At 48.4% G+C, this 18592-nt stretch overlaps 1 protein-coding gene and 1 long non-coding RNA gene across 7 annotated transcripts in view; one reads left to right on the top strand and one right to left on the bottom strand.

Moving 5' to 3' along the window:
- The window catches only part of ZBTB20 (zinc finger and BTB domain containing 20), a 759091-nt gene that overhangs the window by 423210 nt on the left and 317289 nt on the right, over positions 1 to 18592 (top strand). The gene's annotated exons all lie outside the window — the stretch shown is intronic.
- Positions 1 to 18592, bottom strand: part of LOC146058658 (uncharacterized) — a 41511-nt gene that overhangs the window by 20674 nt on the left and 2245 nt on the right. Inside the window, exon 2 of the long non-coding RNA XR_014469881.1 lies at positions 6812 to 6990. This is a non-coding gene — a long non-coding RNA (uncharacterized LOC146058658). The remainder of the gene's footprint in view (positions 1 to 6811; positions 6991 to 18592) is intronic.

The raw sequence follows: 18592 nt of genomic DNA, 5'->3' as shown, positions 1-18592 counted from the left end.
TGCCTCAAGACCCCTGTAGCAGAGGAGCTCAGGGATGGAGGTTCTTCAGTGTATCGGCAGGCTGGGAAGCCGGATCTGTTATTTATTATCAGGAAAATGCAGTATATCTGGAAGTACTGGGAAGACGCTCAGCAGATGGTCAGCGGGTGGAGAGTATCCAGCCTACAGGACAAAGTGTGTTACCTGGGGGATGCATTCCTGCACTGTAAAGGTGAGGCCACTTCTTGGAATCTGCTAGGAGAGCCAGAGTTTGTAGAATTTACAGAGGAAGTGATTGCTACAGTTACCCAGATGCTACAAAGAGGACAATATTCTGAGGCTGAAGGACAAGTCCAGAATAAATTGATGCCCCAGATAGAACCAGAGGAAAGGTCTAGAAGGGGGCTACTGCAATCTGGGCAGACAACCGAGGGGTCTGCCACAGAATTAATTGTTACCGCAAGAGAAGGGTCGTTGTCAGGGGGGCCCCTAACTGCCCTTGAAGAAATGAGTATGGAGGAGCTGATAGCAGAAGGTCAGCTGCGAGGTATACCCATCCGATCCTGCACTCGCGGGGAACTCCTTCAGCAGATCCTGCACGATCAGGGAGATCCTACAAATGCATTTGCTGATTATCGAGCCTGGATCCTCCATTTCGGTGCACAGTTGAGTGTGTGGGAACAATTGCAGTGTCTGGAGGAGTGCTTCGTGGTGGCAGAGGAAGAGGCGATTGATCGGGGGCTCCTGGATACCCCAGCATGGCAAGATCAGTGTCGCAGGGGGCGTGATGAAAGGCACCGTTTGCAATTGCTTCTCCCCCATCTTAGGGAGGAGCTGCACTACTGCTTCCCTTTTGCTGAGGTGGGAGATGCAGAGCTATTATCCTGCTGCCAGGGGATCTATGAGGACTGCGTCCAAGAAGAGATCGCCGTGGTTAGAGGAGTATCCGACAACATCCAGGCCACCAGCCCACCAGTCACAGATGACGTCGTGTTTCGGGCTGCCCAGCATACTCAGCTGGGGAAGGAGGCTATCGCGGAGAAGGAGGTGTGCACAGAAGTAGCTGCAGGTGAGCATCTGGCTTTTAAGGGGACAGAGCTGACACAGCCTGTCCTGCAGCCACCAGCGGAATTGTTTGTGATGGAGGGTCCCTCCTCAGCCCTGGACATTGAGACCAAATGCTGGACTGAAATTTGCCATGCCCCTAGTTTGGGTTTGGGGGAGGAAGGACATGACGGGGTGGTGGAAGTGCCAGGGCCAGAGCCCCTATATTGGCCTGCTGTTTGGCCCCTGTTCCGTGGGCAAGAGGGGGAGGTGGAAAGTGGTCCCCGCCCCATTGTGCCCGAGGCAAAAGTATTAGTAGGTTACAATGTTGCAGAGGGGGGGTACCCAGAATCCGAAGAAGAGGAATCGCTACATCCCTTGTTAGTTCCAATGTATGACTTAGACTGTAATCATGCCCTTGCTGGTTCGGCAAACCAGCCGCCTTTTACAAGATGGGTTTGGTATGATGTCACCCTGTGGGACTCCGGTGGTACATCCAAACCCCAGATTCTCGGCTCTGCATCCCGCTATTCCAGGTTGTTATTGGTTCCTGAGCAACTGGGCACAGTGACTAAAGATGTAGGGGGAGGAGTGTGAGGTTAGCAGGCTGACCGTAAGACTGTAATTATGATATTTTATTATTTGTAGTGAAAAATGTACACTTTAGTCAGTCTGTACCCTGTAGTCCTATGTATGTCTGTATTTCCCAGGACTTTATTCATGTAAGCATTATACCATTGAGACCATTTGCCCGTGGTTACGTCACTGCCTCCAGGTAATGTTCTTAGTAAACTGTGATGGTATCATGAATAAGGGATTTGTGACTATGAAGTTAATTATGGCAGTCTTCCCAAATGCGTATTACTTAAATATTGTAACTGTGTATGTGGAGACAAATGGTCCGGCTAGAAGCGACCAAATGCTTAGATTAGAATCTGTTCAGTTTGTGTATAGTTTTTGGTTCAGGGATCAAAGGACCTCTTTATAGGCTGTTTAGTAACAGAGACAACAGGTAGTGGCAGAGACATACACTTCCCCCCCAAATAACAAGAAGCTAAAGGCTGGATAACACCAGGGTCACTCTCCAGAGAAGAGATCTGTTTACATGAAGGTGTGAAATCCCTCACATACACAAGTTTCAAAGCCAGATGAAGGGAGTGAGTTAATCAGCCCCTGGACAGGTAATAGGAGACCCTGTTACATTCATGCAACTGCACCCAGCATAGGGAGGGTTAAGAATTCCTGAGGGAGGGGGAGAGGGGTGCCTTTGGGATGTAAGTTGGGGTTTTGCAGGAAGAGAGGGGAGGGAATTGATGGACTGTCCTGGACTAAGAGGTTATGCTCTGTCTAGGTATCGTGTGGACTTATATGCTATCACTGCTGTGGGGATTAAGTGATAGTTTGCCCTGTGGAACTGATCTGGGACTGTGACTATACAAGGACTGTCTGTTTGGGCCTGCTACCTGAATATCTTTCTACTCTGCAATTTACCTTTGCCACTGTTTATTGTCTATTTGTGCGTGCTGTGGAAAATAAACCATTCTTCTGGTTTCATCTGCTCGGTGTCTGAGTGATTGAGGAACTCGTACCCTCACAGTATTGTGAGAATTATGGTTAGAATTGTATGAAAGATAAAAAACACACAAATGGTTGAATACCAACCCAAATGGGCGCTGTGATGGGTTGAGGTGTGGAGCAGCTACTAGGGGGGGGATTGAGAGTCCCCTGGGATAGACAAGAAATATACAAAAAATAGTAGCGCTAAATCAAGTAAAAACAATAACACGTTTAATGTATAAAGTGCACAGACAATTTAAAAATAGACTGATTCATAAAACAAAAGCACCAGCACCTACAAAGATTGAATGCCTGGGAATAGGGTCCATTCCTATATACGTCGCCTGTTTCCGGAAAGGGGGAGAATCTCTTCACATAAAGGTATGGATAATATTTACCGCAGGTAGTCCCAAATGTGGTTCTTTAATCCTTGTTTAGGATGGCATTGAAGCAGGTCCAACAGTTGGTTTTGAGGGTGTTACCTCAGGACTCCATTTCGAACGGTCTGTTTGAAAAGTGAAGCAATCCGGTGGCGGCTGGTCTGGATCCCCAAAGGTGGTAGATGGCAAGGTTGGCTGATAGTAGGTAGCTGGTGCAAGGTGCCTGACGCGTTTCGCTGCATGAAGGAGCAGCTTTATCAAAGGAACCTCCAGACCAGCCGCCACCGGATTGCTTCACTTTTCAAACAGACCGTTCGAAATGGAGTCCTGAGGTAACACCCTCAAAACCAACTGTTGGACCTGCTTCAATGCCATCCTAAACAAGGATTAAAGAACCACATTTGGGACTACCTGCGGTAAATATTATCCATACCTTTATGTGAAGAGATTCTCCCCCTTTCCGGAAACAGGCGACGTATATAGGAATGGACCCTATTCCCAGGCATTCAATCTTTGTAGGTGCTGGTGCTTTTGTTTTATGAATCAGTCTATTTTTAAATTGTCTGTGCACTTTATACATTAAACGTGTTATTGTTTTTACTTGATTTAGCGCTACTATTTTTTGTATATTTATTGTATGAAAGATGCCTGTATTGTAACTTGAGTTATAGGTGAAATGTGTTAAATAGAGAGCATATGATTTGGAAGGGGGTGTGTATTGTATTGTTTTGTTTAATTAAAAAGCGGCTACAGAGTAAGATGTACATTGATAGTGTGGGCGGCGGTCCGCACATCGCACGGGGGGGGGGCTAGAATTGTGGGAGGGGGGGTCGCAAATCGCAGGAGGGTCGATGCCATAAATTGCGGGGGGAGGGGGCGGTGGTCCGCAAATCGCGGGGGGGGGGGGGGGGTGCAGGAGTAATGGTGGCTGTGAAGTAATGGTGGATGGTGGGCGTGTACTGGCTGGGCGGGGGGAGGTGATGTCAAGGGGGTGCAACGTTATACACATGAAAACGTTATACACATAAAACACTGGTCTTTTTCCTAGTGGGGGGCGGGTTTGTGTATGCCGCTGGGCGGGAACATTAGCTACACAGGGGATGAGTGACAGATCTGGCTAAATATATGAAATATATATATATATATATATATATACAGCCAGGCGGCGGCACTCAGTCAAATAAAGATCACTTTAGCCACGGGTATAATCAACGTTTCGAACTCTTTTTATTCAGTTCTTCATCAGGATATAAACAATACAAAAAACATACAATATTTATACATACCAAGAGACACAGGCACCGAATCAGCGTGGTCGCGGTTCCCGCCGTCCTAGTGACGCAGATGACGCGTCCGGCGCACACTATGGTGCGTCAGAGCGTCAGCTCGTCACCACGTCAAGCGGGGAATGCGAGCAGAGCCTTGGTAGTCAAGGCAACCATAATACACATAAAAAAAGAAACAGTTTATCGTGTTAACTTCAGCGCAGCCACAAATAAAGACCCAAGTAAACCAATCACATAATACAAATAGAAGAATAAACATATAAAAATAAAGATAGAAAAATAAAAACGTGGAATAAAAGTTTTATGGAAAGTAATAGCCCGAGCACACAGTCGACACAACATGTGTCAACCCTACATAATATAACTGCAAATAAACAAAAAAAGCATAATAATGTAATACAAAAGGGTAGAATATTCAAGTGTATATTGACCACTCTGTTGGGAGGTGACCATATCTCTCACAAATATAATTATATAGTTAATTGACAAGAATACATACACGGTACAAGAACAGGTTACAGAAAACAATGTAGCCCTCTGTGCTCATTTAAGCCATTCGGCGCTATGGTATTTAACCGTTGGATCCAGCGAGCTTCGCATTGCAAAAGTTTATGTGACCGGTTGCCCCTGCGTATGGAGGCAGGGACATGGTCAATAATCATATACCGGAGCATTGGCATAGTGTGGTGCATTTGTAAAAAATGCCTAGCGACAGGCTGGTCGCTTGAGCCTTTTTCAAGGGCAAGTTTGATAGAATGTCTGTGCCCTGCCATGCGTTCCCTTAAGGTGCGATCTGTCTTGCCAATGTAATTCATAGAGCAAGGACACGTGATCATGTAAACAATAAATTTTGTGGTACACGTCATACGGTGTCTAAGAAAAAATCTCTTGCCACTGTATGGGTGGCAAAAAGAGTCACCTGTAACAAGGGCTCTGCAAGTGGTGCACCCAAGGCATTTAAAACACCCGGGTTTAGCACCCAGGAATTGTACACTGCTGTTCTGTTGCAATAGGGTGACGTCAGTTTTGACAACCATGTCACGCACACTCCTGCCACTCCATGCTACACTCGTGGCAGGAGTGTGCGTGACATGGTTGTCAAAACTGACGTCACCCTATTGCAACAGAACAGCAGTGTACAATTCCTGGGTGCTAAACCCGGGTGTTTTAAATGCCTTGGGTGCACCACTTGCAGAGCCCTTGTTACAGGTGACTCTTTTTGCCACCCATACAGTGGCAAGAGATTTTTTCTTAGACACCGTATGACGTGTACCACAAAATTTATTGTTTACATGATCACGTGTCCTTGCTCTATGAATTACATTGGCAAGACAGATCGCACCTTAAGGGAACGCATGGCAGGGCACAGACATTCTATCAAACTTGCCCTTGAAAAAGGCTCAAGCGACCAGCCTGTCGCTAGGCATTTTTTACAAATGCACCACACTATGCCAATGCTCCGGTATATGATTATTGACCATGTCCCTGCCTCCATACGCAGGGGCAACCGGTCACATAAACTTTTGCAATGCGAAGCTCGCTGGATCCAACGGTTAAATACCATAGCGCCGAATGGCTTAAATGAGCACAGAGGGCTACATTGTTTTCTGTAACCTGTTCTTGTACCGTGTATGTATTCTTGTCAATTAACTATATAATTATATTTGTGAGAGATATGGTCACCTCCCAACAGAGTGGTCAATATACACTTGAATATTCTACCCTTTTGTATTACATTATTATGCTTTTTTTGTTTATTTGCAGTTATATTATGTAGGGTTGACACATGTTGTGTCGACTGTGTGCTCGGGCTATTACTTTCCATAAAACTTTTATTCCACGTTTTTATTTTTCTATCTTTATTTTTATATGTTTATTCTTCTATTTGTATTATGTGATTGGTTTACTTGGGTCTTTATTTGTGGCTGCGCTGAAGTTAACACGATAAACTGTTTCTTTTTTTATGTGTATTATGGTTGCCTTGACTACCAAGGCTCTGCTCGCATTCCCTGCTTGACGTGGTGACGAGCTGACGCTCTGACGCACCATAGTGTGCGCCGGACGCGTCATCTGCGTCACTAGGACGGCGGGAACCGCGACCACGCTGATTCGGTGCCTGTGTCTCTTGGTATGTATAAATATTGTATGTTTTTTGTATTGTTTATATCCTGATGAAGAACTGAATAAAAAGAGTTCGAAACGTTGATTATACCCGTGGCTAAAGTGATCTTTATTTGACTGAGTGCCGCCGCCTGGCTGTGTATATTTGTCCCCGAGGGGACTTGGAAGGCACCGACGCTATACCCGGTACTGAGGTTGTGCTGCTCCCACTCTGGACTTGTATATATATATATATATATATATATATATATATATATATACTGTGCCTAGTATCTGTGTGAGAAATTATGAATGGTCTACAGTACGTCCTTTGGTGCCATTCAGTGAGACAAAATGTTCTTGGTGATGGAACACTGTGTGCAAAATATCCATTAATTCAAGTGCCAGTTTACCAGACCTTACAGCAAGTGTGTGAGGGTGCAGGGTAGAAGCTGGTTCCGCTACCTCTGACACTAGCGGCAGTAGGGTTCCTAGTAAGACGGCACCAGGCCTGGCCGGTACATCAGATGGCAGCACAGTTCCTAGTAAGTTGGCACCAGGCCTGGCAGGTGCATCAGGTGGCAGCAGGGTTCCTAGTAAGATGGCACCAGGCAAGGCTTGTACATCAGGTGGCTGCATGGTCCCTAGTAGAAACATAGAATTTGACGGCAGATAAGAACCACTTGGCCCATCTAGTCTGCCCCTTTTTTGAAACATGTTACCTCAAACCATATTTGATCCTTATTTTTTTGTAAGGATATCAATATGCCTATCCCAAGCATGTTTAAATTCTACTACTGTATTTGCGTCTACCACCTCTGATGGTAGGCTATTCCACTTATCTACTACTCTTTCTTCCTCACATTTCCCCTGAATCTTCCTCCCTCTAGTTTCAGTGCATGTCCTCGTGTTCTGTTGCTCCTCTTCCTGTGAAGAATGGGTACTTGTGTATTTTGGCGGCGCCCATCGCATCGCATACCATAACACATGCGATGGTATGCGATGCGACGCGATATCGTACGATAGTGCACGATGGCATACAATTTTGAAATTGTATGCCATTGTACATGGCATACGATGCCATAGGATGCGATGCGATGCGATTAAACATTGTATAAGCACCCTAATGGGTGCTTATACTATGTTAAGCACCCAAATGGGTGCTTACAATGTTAAATGCACCCCCACGCCACCCCCCACTATAAACGTGAACCCGAAGCGTGGCGAGCGCAGCGAGCCCGCGAGGGGCGGCGGTACGCGTCCTACGACCTTTTCATACCCCACTATCCACGTCGGCGTGGAGTTGAGAATAGAATAGTGTGGCGAGCGCAGCGAGCCACCGAGCCCGAAGCGTGGCGAGCGCAGCGGATACCTTCACAGGTAAACGCGTCCCCTCGCGGGCTTCACAGGTGTCCGCGTCGCCACGGACACCTGTGAAGCCCGCGAGGGGACGCGTATAACTGTGAAGGTATCCGCGTCCCCTCGCGGGGCTCGCCACACTATTCTATTCTCAACTCCACGCCGACGTGGATAGTGGGGGTATGAAAAGGTCGTAGGACGCGTACCGCCGCCCCTCGCGGGCTCGCTGCGCTCGCCACGCTTCGGGTTCACGTTTATAGTGGGGGGTGGCGTGGGGGTGCATTTAACATTGTTAGCACCCATTTGGATTTTTGGTCGTATAGGGGGTCAAAATCGCGTCGCATCGCATCGCATGCCATCGGGTGCATGGCATACGATGCGATGCGATCTGTTCGTCGTACGACGGACATCGGGGGCGCCGCCAAAATACACAAGTACCGAAGAATGTCTCCCACCTGTACCTTCCTCCCTCTAGTGTCAGTGCATGTCCTCGTGTTCTGTTGCTCCTCTTCCTGTGAAGAATGTCTCCCACCTGTACCTTCCTCCCCCTAGTGTCAGTGCATGTCCTCGTGTTCTGTTGCTCCTCTTCCTGTGAAGAATGTCTCCCACCTGTACCTTGTTAAAACCCTTGATATATTTGAAAGTTTCTATCATGTCCCCCCTTTCCCTTCTCTGCTCTAAAGTATACATATTAAGATCTTTCAGTCTTTCCTGGTACGTTTTGTGATGTAGGCCATGCACCATTTTAGTTGCTCTTCTTTGTACAGTCTCTAATGTATTTATATCCTTCTGGAGATATGGCCTCCAGAACTGAACACAATACTCTAGGTGAGGTCGTACCAATGACCTATACAGTGGCATTATTACTTCTTTCTTTCTACTGCTGATACCTCTCCCTATGCAACCAAGCATCTGACTTGCCTTCTTCATTGCTTTGTTACATTGCCTACCTGCTTTTAAGTCCCCTGAAATAGTGACACCTAGATCCCTCTCTTCCTCAGTAGTTTCCATTATAGTGCCATTTATACTATATTGAGTCTTTGGATTTCTGAGACCCAAGTGCATGATTTTGCATTTTTTGGCATTAAACTGTAGTTGCCATTCTCTTGACCATTTCTCTAATCTACCTAGATCCTCAATCATTTGTTTTACCCCTCCTGGTGTGTCTACCCTGTTGCATACCTTTGTGTCATCTGCAAAAAGGCACATTTTACCCTCAAGTCCATTTGCAATATCACCAATAAAGATATTACAAAGCACCGATCCAAGTACAAATCCCTGGCGTACTCCACTTGTAACCTTTCCCTCCTTTGACTGTACTCCGTTTACTACGACTCTCTGTTTTCTGTCCTGCAACCACGCTCTTATCCATTCAACTATCTTAGAACCCAATCCCAAGCTTTCAAGTTTATTTAACAGTCTGCGATGTGGGACAGTGTCAAAAGCTTTACTAAAGTCTAGATAAGCTACATCTACAGCCCCACCTTGATCTATTACTTTAGTCACCCAGTCAAAAAAGTAAATAAGATTTGTTTGACATGATCTTCCCCCAGTAAACCCATGCTGTTTTGGATCCTGTAAATTGCTGGTTTTGAGATATTCTACAACTCTTTGTTTTAAGAGTGTTTCCATCAATTTCCCTACTACTGATGTAAGGCTCACTGGTCGATAGTTGCTTACCTCTTCCTTGCTTCCACTTTTGTGCAGTGGGACTACATTTGCTGGTTTCCATTCCTCTGGGATTACTCCAGTAGCTAGTGACTGGTTGAATAATTATGTTATTGGTTTTACCAGCTCCCCTTTAAGCTCTTTTAGTATCCTTGGATGTATCCCATCTGGCCCCATTGATTTATCCACTTTCAGTTTTGAGAGTTCTGTGAGGACTTTCTCCTCTGTAAATGTACTTGTCTCTCCCTCAGTTTTCTGACTATACTTGCAACTTAACTGTGGCCCCTTCCCCTCTCTTTCAGCAGTGAATACTGAGAAGAAATAATTATTAATATTATCTGCTATTACATTGTCCCCCTCAAGAAAACTTCCACTCTCTGTCTTCAGTCTAATTATTCCACTTTTTGTTTTTCTCCTTTCACTTATATACCTAAAAATAGTTCCCCCCCCCCCCCCCTTTACCCACTGACTGGGCCATTTTCTCTTCAGCCTGTGCTTTTGCACATCTGATTACCTTCTTAGCCTCCTTCTGTCTAACAAGATACACCTCTTTGTCCTCCTAGTAAGATGGCAACAGGCCTGGCAGGCACATCAGCCGGCATCACAGTTCCTAGTAAGATAGCACCAGGCCTGGCAGGTACATCAGGTGGCAGCAGGTTCCCTAGTAAGACGGCACCAGGCCTGGCAGGCACATCAGCCGGCATCACAATTCCTAGTAAGTTGGCACCAGACCTGGCAGGTACATCAGGTGGCAGCACAGTTCCTAGTAAGACGGCACCAGGCCTGGCAGGTGCATCAGGTGGCAGCAGGGTTCCTAGTAAGATGGCACCAGGCAAGGCTTGTACATCAGGTGGCTGCATGCTCCCTAGTAAGATGGCACCAGGCCTGGCAGGTACATCAGGTGGCAGCAGGGTCCCTAGTAAGATGGCACCAGGCCTGGTAGGCACATCAGCCGGCATCACAGTTCCTAGTAAGTTGGCACCAGACCTGGCAGGTACATCAGGTGGCAGCACAGTTCCTAGTAAGACGGCACCAGGCCTGGCAGGTGCATCAGGTGGCAGCAGGGTTCCTAGTAAGACGGCACCAGGCCTGGCAGGTACATCTGGTGGTAGCACAGTTCCTAGTAAGATGGCACTAGGCTTGGCAGGTACATCAGGTGGCAGCACAGTTCCTAGTAAGATGGCACCAGGCCTGGCAGGTACATCTGGTGGTAGCACGGTTCCTTGTAAGATGGCACCAGGCCTGGCAGGTACATCTGGTGGCAGCAGGGTTCCTAGTAAGATGGCACCAGGCCTGGCAGGTACATCAGGTGGCAGCAGGGTTCCTAGTAAGATTGCACCAGGCCTGGCAGGAACATCAGGTGGCAGCAGGGTTCCTAGTAAGATGGCACTAGGCCTAGCAGGTACATCAGGTGGCATCACAGTTCCTAGTAAGACGGCACCAGGCCTGGCATGTACATCAGCTGGCAGCAGGGTTCCTAGTAAGATTGCACCAGGCCTGGCAGGTACATCAGGTGGCAGCAGGGTTCCTAGTAAGATGGCACTAGGCCTGGCAGGTACATCAGGTGGCATCACAGTTCCTAGTAAGACGGCACCAGGCCTGGCAGGTACATCAGGTGGCAGCAGGGTCCCTAGTAAGACGGCACCAGGCCTGGCATGTACATCAGCTGGCAGCAGGGTTCCTAGTAAGATGGCACCAGGCCTGGCAGGTACTTCTGGTGGCAGCAGGGTCCCTGCCACCCTTTAGCTGTATTGAGGGCAGCAGTTATTGGTCATGTTCCTGCTCCGATGAGCAGGGGGACAGCGGCCGATGTGACAAGGGAACAGTCTTCTCCCAGACAGACCATGTTATTAAAAGTAGTTTACCTATTTTAAATACAAATGATCTCCCTTGCAAACCAGGACTGTGCCCAGCCCCCAGCGGGGACACATTGGTCAGAGGGCGCGTGCGCTGGTCTCACCTGCTGCTCCCGCTGGGAGAGATTACAGGCCGCAGACAAGCTGCAGTCTTCATTATATTGATCATCTATTATTCATCCTATTAGAGGGCACGGCCTTCCAGTGTGCTGATCAGGGCTCCCGTGATACATCCTCCGGCTGTGCCGCGCTCAGCACTCCCTGCCCAGGTGTAGTACAGAATCCCCCCCGGCCATGCCTAATATCCCTATATACAGTACGTGTTACCATTCATCTATGTATTGTGCACGCTGACATCTCCCAGGGGAATGTGTTCGGGATCCTCCCTTAGCTACAGGAGTCACTGTCTGACACCTGGAACAGCGATGCTTCAATATGACAACATCGAAAACTTACATTGGGGTCACATCTGTGACCTCGGGCCGGCTTCGCCAAGGGTCACATAAACAATCCATGACGCAATATCCTGGTGAACACAAACGGTTATTTGGACAAACCTGTTATAGATCAAATGGATGTAACCAGTTTGTCTGCACGGCCAGTGTCTGTGTTCCAGTGTCTGGGAGCGACTGTCAGTGTCTCCAGTATACAGTATGGGATCCGGACAACGGGTCTACAGCAAAAAGGTCGACACCATTAGGTCGACAAACAAGAAGGTTGACATTTCAAAAAGTTTGGCACAAGCATTGTCTCGGTCGACAGTCAAAAGGTCGACATCAGGTTTTTTCACTGTTTTTTGACCCGAATGTGGCGATGCTTCGGGCACGGTGCCTTGATACGCTCGGCACACTGTTTTATTCTTCTACCACGCCAGTGGATGGTAGGGCATCAAATACCTGAAGTATAACTGATTCCTGCTTTAAAAGAAACTGGAGATTTTTTACAGAATCTTTCACTTTCTGAATGTCTCATCCTATTAAATTTCACCCTTAGTTATCACACAGCATGGCACATTCCTGGCATGGGCTGGGTGGGTACTTACCTGCTTATCACACAGCATGGCACATTCCTGGCGGGGGCTGGGTGGGTACTTACCTGCTTATCACACAGCATGGCACATTCCTGGCAGGGGCTGGGTGGGTACTTACCTGCTTATCACACAGCATGGCACATTCCTGGCGGGGGCTGGGTGGGTACTTACCTGCTTATCACACAGCATGGCACATTCCTGGCAGGGACTGGGTGGGTACTTACCTGCTTATCACACAGCATGGCACATTCCTGGCGGGGGGCTGGGTGGGTACTTACCTGCTTATCACACAGCATGGCACATTCCTGGCAGGGGCTGTGTGGGTACTTACCTGCTTATCACACAGCATGGCACATTCCTGGCAGGGGCTGGGTGGGTACTTACCTGCTTATCACACAGCATGGCACATTCCTGGCAGGGGCTGGGTGGGTACTTACCTGCTTATCACACCGCATGGCACATTCCTGGCAGGGGCTGGGTGGGTACTTACCTGCTTATCACACAGCATGGCACATTCCTGGCAGGGGCTGGGTGGGTACTTACCTGCTTATCACACAGCATGGCACATTCCTGGCAGGGGCTGGGTGGGTACTTACCTGCTTATCACACAGCATGGCACATTCCTGGCAGGGGCTGGGTGGGTACTTACCTGCTTATCACACAGCATGGCACATTCCTGGCGGGGGCTGGGCGAGTATTTACCTGCTTATCACGCAGCATAGCACATTCCTGGCGGGGCTGGGTGGGTACTTACCTGCTTATCACGCAGCATAGCACATTCCTGGCAGGGGCTGGGTGGGTACTTACCTGCTTATCACGCAGCATGACACATTCCTGGCGGGGCTGGGTGGGTACTTACCTGCGTATCACGCAGCATAGCACATTCCTGGCGGGGGGCTGGGTGGGTACTTACCTGCTTATCACACATGGCACATTCCTGGCGGGGGCTGGGTGGGTACTTACCTGCTTATCACACATGGCACATTCCTGGCAGGGGCTGGGTGGGTACTTACCTGATTATCACACATGGCACATTCCTGGCGGGGGGGCTGGGTGGGTACTTACCTGCTTATCACACATGGCACATTCCTGGCGGGGGGCTGGGTGGGTTCTTACCTGCTTATCACACATGGCACATTCCTGGCGGTGGGTAGGTACTTACCTGCTTATCACACATGGCACATTCCTGGCATGCTTACAGTAATATAATGAAGCGTATATGAAAGGAATGAGTGTGATATTTGAGGAGAGGCGCCCGCCGTTGCTGCGCTGCGTCTCCCCGAGCCCGTCTGGGTTTATGTATTACGATTTCTGTGAATCTATGGAGTGATTTATCTCCCTATATTCATTGCTTTGCATAACTACACTGAACATGAAGAAAATGTCATTATTTTACAGGGCGGAACATTGTCATTTGCATAATGCCTGCCATTAATTACCGCAGTCCTAATGCCGTTGTTGTGGCTAATACAGACTGTACCTTGTATAATATCATTTGGAAAACAGCGGTGGTTAATAGTGTGCCAGCTCTGCAAAGATGAAGTGGGGGAGGAGACGCCTGGTAGGACAGAATGCAAAGCGGCACAGAGAGGAAGCAGGATGCCCAGGCCTCCTCCCCACCAGTACCCACTATACAGACCCTCCGCCCAGGAACGTGTGGAGGAGGCATCTGAGAGGTTCAACACCTGCTGTCTGCATAAGGTGTGCAAGGGACGCCTCTCTCAGAACCATCCTTAATCTTGTGATACAATAGACTTAGGGGTTCCCCAAAGTTCTAGAGCCCCTAGGCTGCTGCCAATGGTATATGGTAAATAAGAAACTTGGAGATGCTTTTCTCCTGGGGGGGTTTATCGCCTGGGTGCCGGACGCGGTCCAGACAGTCATTTACCCGACGTCGCAATCCCGACTGTCAAAACTCCGACAGACGGGGGCCACCTGCTATTTTCCCTCGTGGTGGTCCATGACCCCCATAGAGGGAGAATAGAATAGGTGGTGAGTGTAGCGAGTCAGCAAGGGGCTTTGTTGCGCTCACCATGCTGTCTGAGTCCGGGCAGTCGGGATCCTGACATTGGGCTAATGACTGTCGGGATCCCGACTGTCGGACCCCTATACCACACCCTATCGCCTATAGTAACCCTTTCATAGAGCAGAATGCCCATTTGTGCCAGAGAACAATGGGTTTCTTCTCGTAACACGTTAAACACATAAACTAATAACACTGAAAGAAACTTATGTGTCCAAAACCCTAAAGGGTTAATAGATGTTCTGACTGGCGCGATGCTCTGCATCCACTTCCAGGCTATCCTATAATCCTGTCCCACAATAAGAATTTGGAGCTTATGACATGAATGCTGAGTGTGTTCTGCCGCCCGTCATGGACCAGGACAGCTGTGTTTATTTACATATTCCGCCGTTTCGGAACGTTATACATTTTAGGCATCCGCTAGATCCTCCTCAATGTGGTGTTAATTGCCTGTATCTAAATGACTGAGCATTTGTCCCGTCCATGAATAAACGCACAGGGATAAAGAAGAGATGCGCGGAAATCCCGCGTGCGTGTTCCCAGAGCGCAACGTGTATATTCGCAGCGCGCGGAGCTGTTTGCGCCTGTGAGCACAGCTTCCATCCCACTCAGAACAGAATTGATGGTAAAGGGCGGCTGTGAAGAGAACATTTAATAGAAGCAGTTATTTCATTGGTTTCTCGCACATAACAGTCAGGACAGGTTCTCTGATTTACCCTCTGATAATATATTTGTGTCTGCAGATTGTGTGTGTGTGTGTGACTGGGCACACACACGGTGTGGACATTAAGCCTGTGTGTCATATAAGGTCCTACAATATGTCATTGTCTTTTATTTATAGTGATCCATATTATTAAGCAGCGCTGTACAGTGTAACCCTTTAGTACCTTCTCCAGTGGAATGTACAGACTAAGGATTGCACTGTAGCTGCAATATCTGCAGCAGCCAACTTGCAATTCGCTTCTACCTGCTGCAAGCTAGAAAAGGAATCTGCAACCTGGAGGCGCAATGCGCGTCCAACTAATGCGCAGCCATCTAAGGAATAGGTATACCTCTTTGTAATAACATATTTATAAAAGTGCTACAAAATGCTGCATAGTGCCCCGATTCACATTATGACAGTATCCCCAGAGTGAATTATGCCACATTACAGTACCCCCTATTCACATTATGACGGGTTGGGATCATTTGGTCTATTGCATTATGGTAGAAAGTCATTAGGTCGAATCCATTAGGTCAACATGCTAAAAGGTCGACATGATTCTAGGTCGACATGGGAAAAGGTCGACATGATTCTAGGTCGAAAGGTCATTAGTTCGACAGGTCATTAGTTCGACAAGGTCATTAGTTCGACATTGTCTATGTCGACATTCACAAGGTCGACATGGGGTTTTTCACTGTTTTTTTACCTGAATGTCAACACAGTCGACATGGACACAGTTTAAAGTGCACTGCATCCCCTCGCATCGCTCGCTATGCGTCGGGCACGGTGCCTCGCTACGCTCGGCACACTATTTTATTCTCCCACCACGCCCTAGTGGATGGTAGGGCATGAAATACCGCCTGTCGGCACATGTTGGCTCAAAAAACAGTGAAAAACTCCATGTCGACCTTGTGAATGTCGACATAGACAATGTCGAACTAATGACCTGTCGAACTAATGACCATTCGAACTAGAATCATGTCGACCTTTTCCCATGTCGACCTAGAGTCATGTCGACCTTTTAGCATGTCGACCTAATGGATTCGACCTAATGACTGTCGACCATAATGCAGTAGACCAAATGACCGCATACCATTATGACAGTGTCCTCACTTCATATTACACCACATTACAGTGCCCACTGTTCAATTTACGCCACATTACAATACCACCTGTGCATATTACGCCACACTATAGTGCCTCCATTTCATATTGTGCCACATTACAGTCACCACACTTATTATGTAACATTCTAGTGCCCTCCACATTACATTGAGTAGATCAGATGATGACACATTACAGTGCCCTTCAGTTCAAATTACGCCACATTACAGCACCACCTTACCACATATGCCAGCAGTGTCCCGCGGTGGTGGTGGGGGAGTTGGGAGACCCCCTGTCACCACATATGCACAGCGTCTATTCACAGGAGAGAGGGACTGGGGACATGTCAGCAGCTCACTGTCAGCATGTCCCTGCAGTGTCGGCAAGCAGGAAGCGTGGCTCACTATAGCTGCTTTCCCACAAAGCCGGCTCCCCCTTGGCCGAGTCTGGGAAATTGATATGCAACTTTATAACCTGGTATCCCCTAAGCTTCTGAGCCCCAGAGCAATCCCACCCCATGCACCCCTATAGTAACGCCTATGGTTCTCAGGTCTGGGGGGTCACATGCTCTGCGCTACTGATGCTGCGATCACTGCTTGCAGGCAGATCGCACCAGCCTGCGCTGCAACAAATTGCATTACGCTTGTATTGAATGTTGAGATTTTCCCTGTAATGAATTCCGCACATATGCCAGAGATATATAGCTCTGTACGCATCAGTCCATGCTAATGAAAGCACATCAGGATAGATGCCGCAGTTCTCCTGTGTGGGAGTTGGTGTTTATGTATAAACACTGTATGTGTGTGCATATAAGTATAAATGTATAGCACTGTGTTTGGGAAACAGGAACAGACAGATCCATGTAAACCAGGCAGAATACGGAAACATAGACGCCACAGACTGGTAGAGAAATCAGCCGAGCGCCGTCTCATTGTTACTGCAAATAATGGGAAAATAGTGACATTGAAATGACTGGCTGAATGGCTCGGCCAGGCTGCAGGCCTCAAGGTGCGATCTACTGCAGTCTGCAATTACAACAGGCGACTAATCTGTATATTTAGTAATTATATCCTACGGCGGCGGATTCCGGGGAAATCGCAAATGTCTTATTAAATCATTTCATAGAGTAAAAAGTTCTGTCTGACTATAGAAACAGCAAATCTTAACAGAATCAGAATTTACACTGCGTAGGGTGAGATTTTCTTGTAGGGAGGCTTATACAGTACATGTCTGTCACCATCTCAGTACTGTACCGACGGACCCTCCCATTACCGTACTGACGGACCCTACCATTGCTGTACCAACAGACCCTCCCATTACCATACCGACAGACCCTCCCATTACTGTACCGACGGACCCTCCCATTACCGTACTGAAGGACCCTACCATTGCTGTACCAACAGACCCTCCCATTACCGTACCGACGGACCCTCCCATTACCGTACTGACGGACCCTCCCATTACCGTACTGACAGACCCTCCCATTACCGTACTGACAGACCCTCCCATTACCGTACCGACGGACCCTCCCATTACCGTACCGACGGACCCTCCCATTACCGTACCAACAGACCCTCCCATTACCGTACCGACGGACCCTCCCATTACCGTACCGACAGACCCTCCCATTACCGTACCGACAGACCCTCCCATTGCTGTACCAACAGACCCTCCCATTACCGTACTGACGGACCCTCCCATTACCGTACTGATGGACCCTACCATTGCTGTACCAACAGACCCTCCCATTACCATACTGACGGACCCTCCCTTTACCGTACTGACGGACCCTACCATTACCGTACCGACGGACCCTCCCATTACCGTACGGACAGACCCTCCCGTTGCTGTACCAACAGACCCTCCCATTACCGTACGGACAGACCCTCCCGTTGCTGTACCAACAGACCCTCCCATTACCGTACTGACGGACCCTCCCATTACCGTACTGACAGACCCTCCCATTACTGTACTGACAGACCCTCCCATTACCATACCGACGGACCCTCCCTTTACCGTACTGAAGGACCCTACCATTGCTGTACCAACAGACCCTCCCATTACCGTACCGACGGATCCTCCCATTACCGTACTGACAGACCCTCCCATTACCGTACCGACGGACCCTCCCATTACCGTACCGACAGACCCTCCCATTGCTGTACCAACAGACCCTCCCATTACCGTACTGACGGACCCTCCCATTACCGTACTGATGGACCCTACCATTGCTGTACCAACAGACCCTCCCATTACCATACCGACGGACCCTCCCTTTACCGTACTGACGGACCCTACCATTACCGTACCGACGGACCCTCCCATTACCGTACCGACAGACCCTCCCATTGCTGTACCGACAGACCCTCCCATTACCGTACTGACGGACCCTCCCATTACCGTACTGATGGACCCTACCATTGCTGTACCAACAGACCCTCCCATTACCATACCGACGGACCCTCCCTTTACCGTACTGACGGACCCTACCATTGCTGTACCA

This window comes from Crinia signifera, chromosome 2, assembly GCF_055691185.1.
Source record: "Crinia signifera chromosome 2, ASM5569118v1, whole genome shotgun sequence".
In the NCBI taxonomy this organism is placed as follows: domain Eukaryota; kingdom Metazoa; phylum Chordata; class Amphibia; order Anura; family Myobatrachidae; genus Crinia; species Crinia signifera.
The sequence above is the reverse complement of the archived record's forward strand: the minus strand, read 5'-3'. Positions and strand labels throughout refer to the sequence as shown.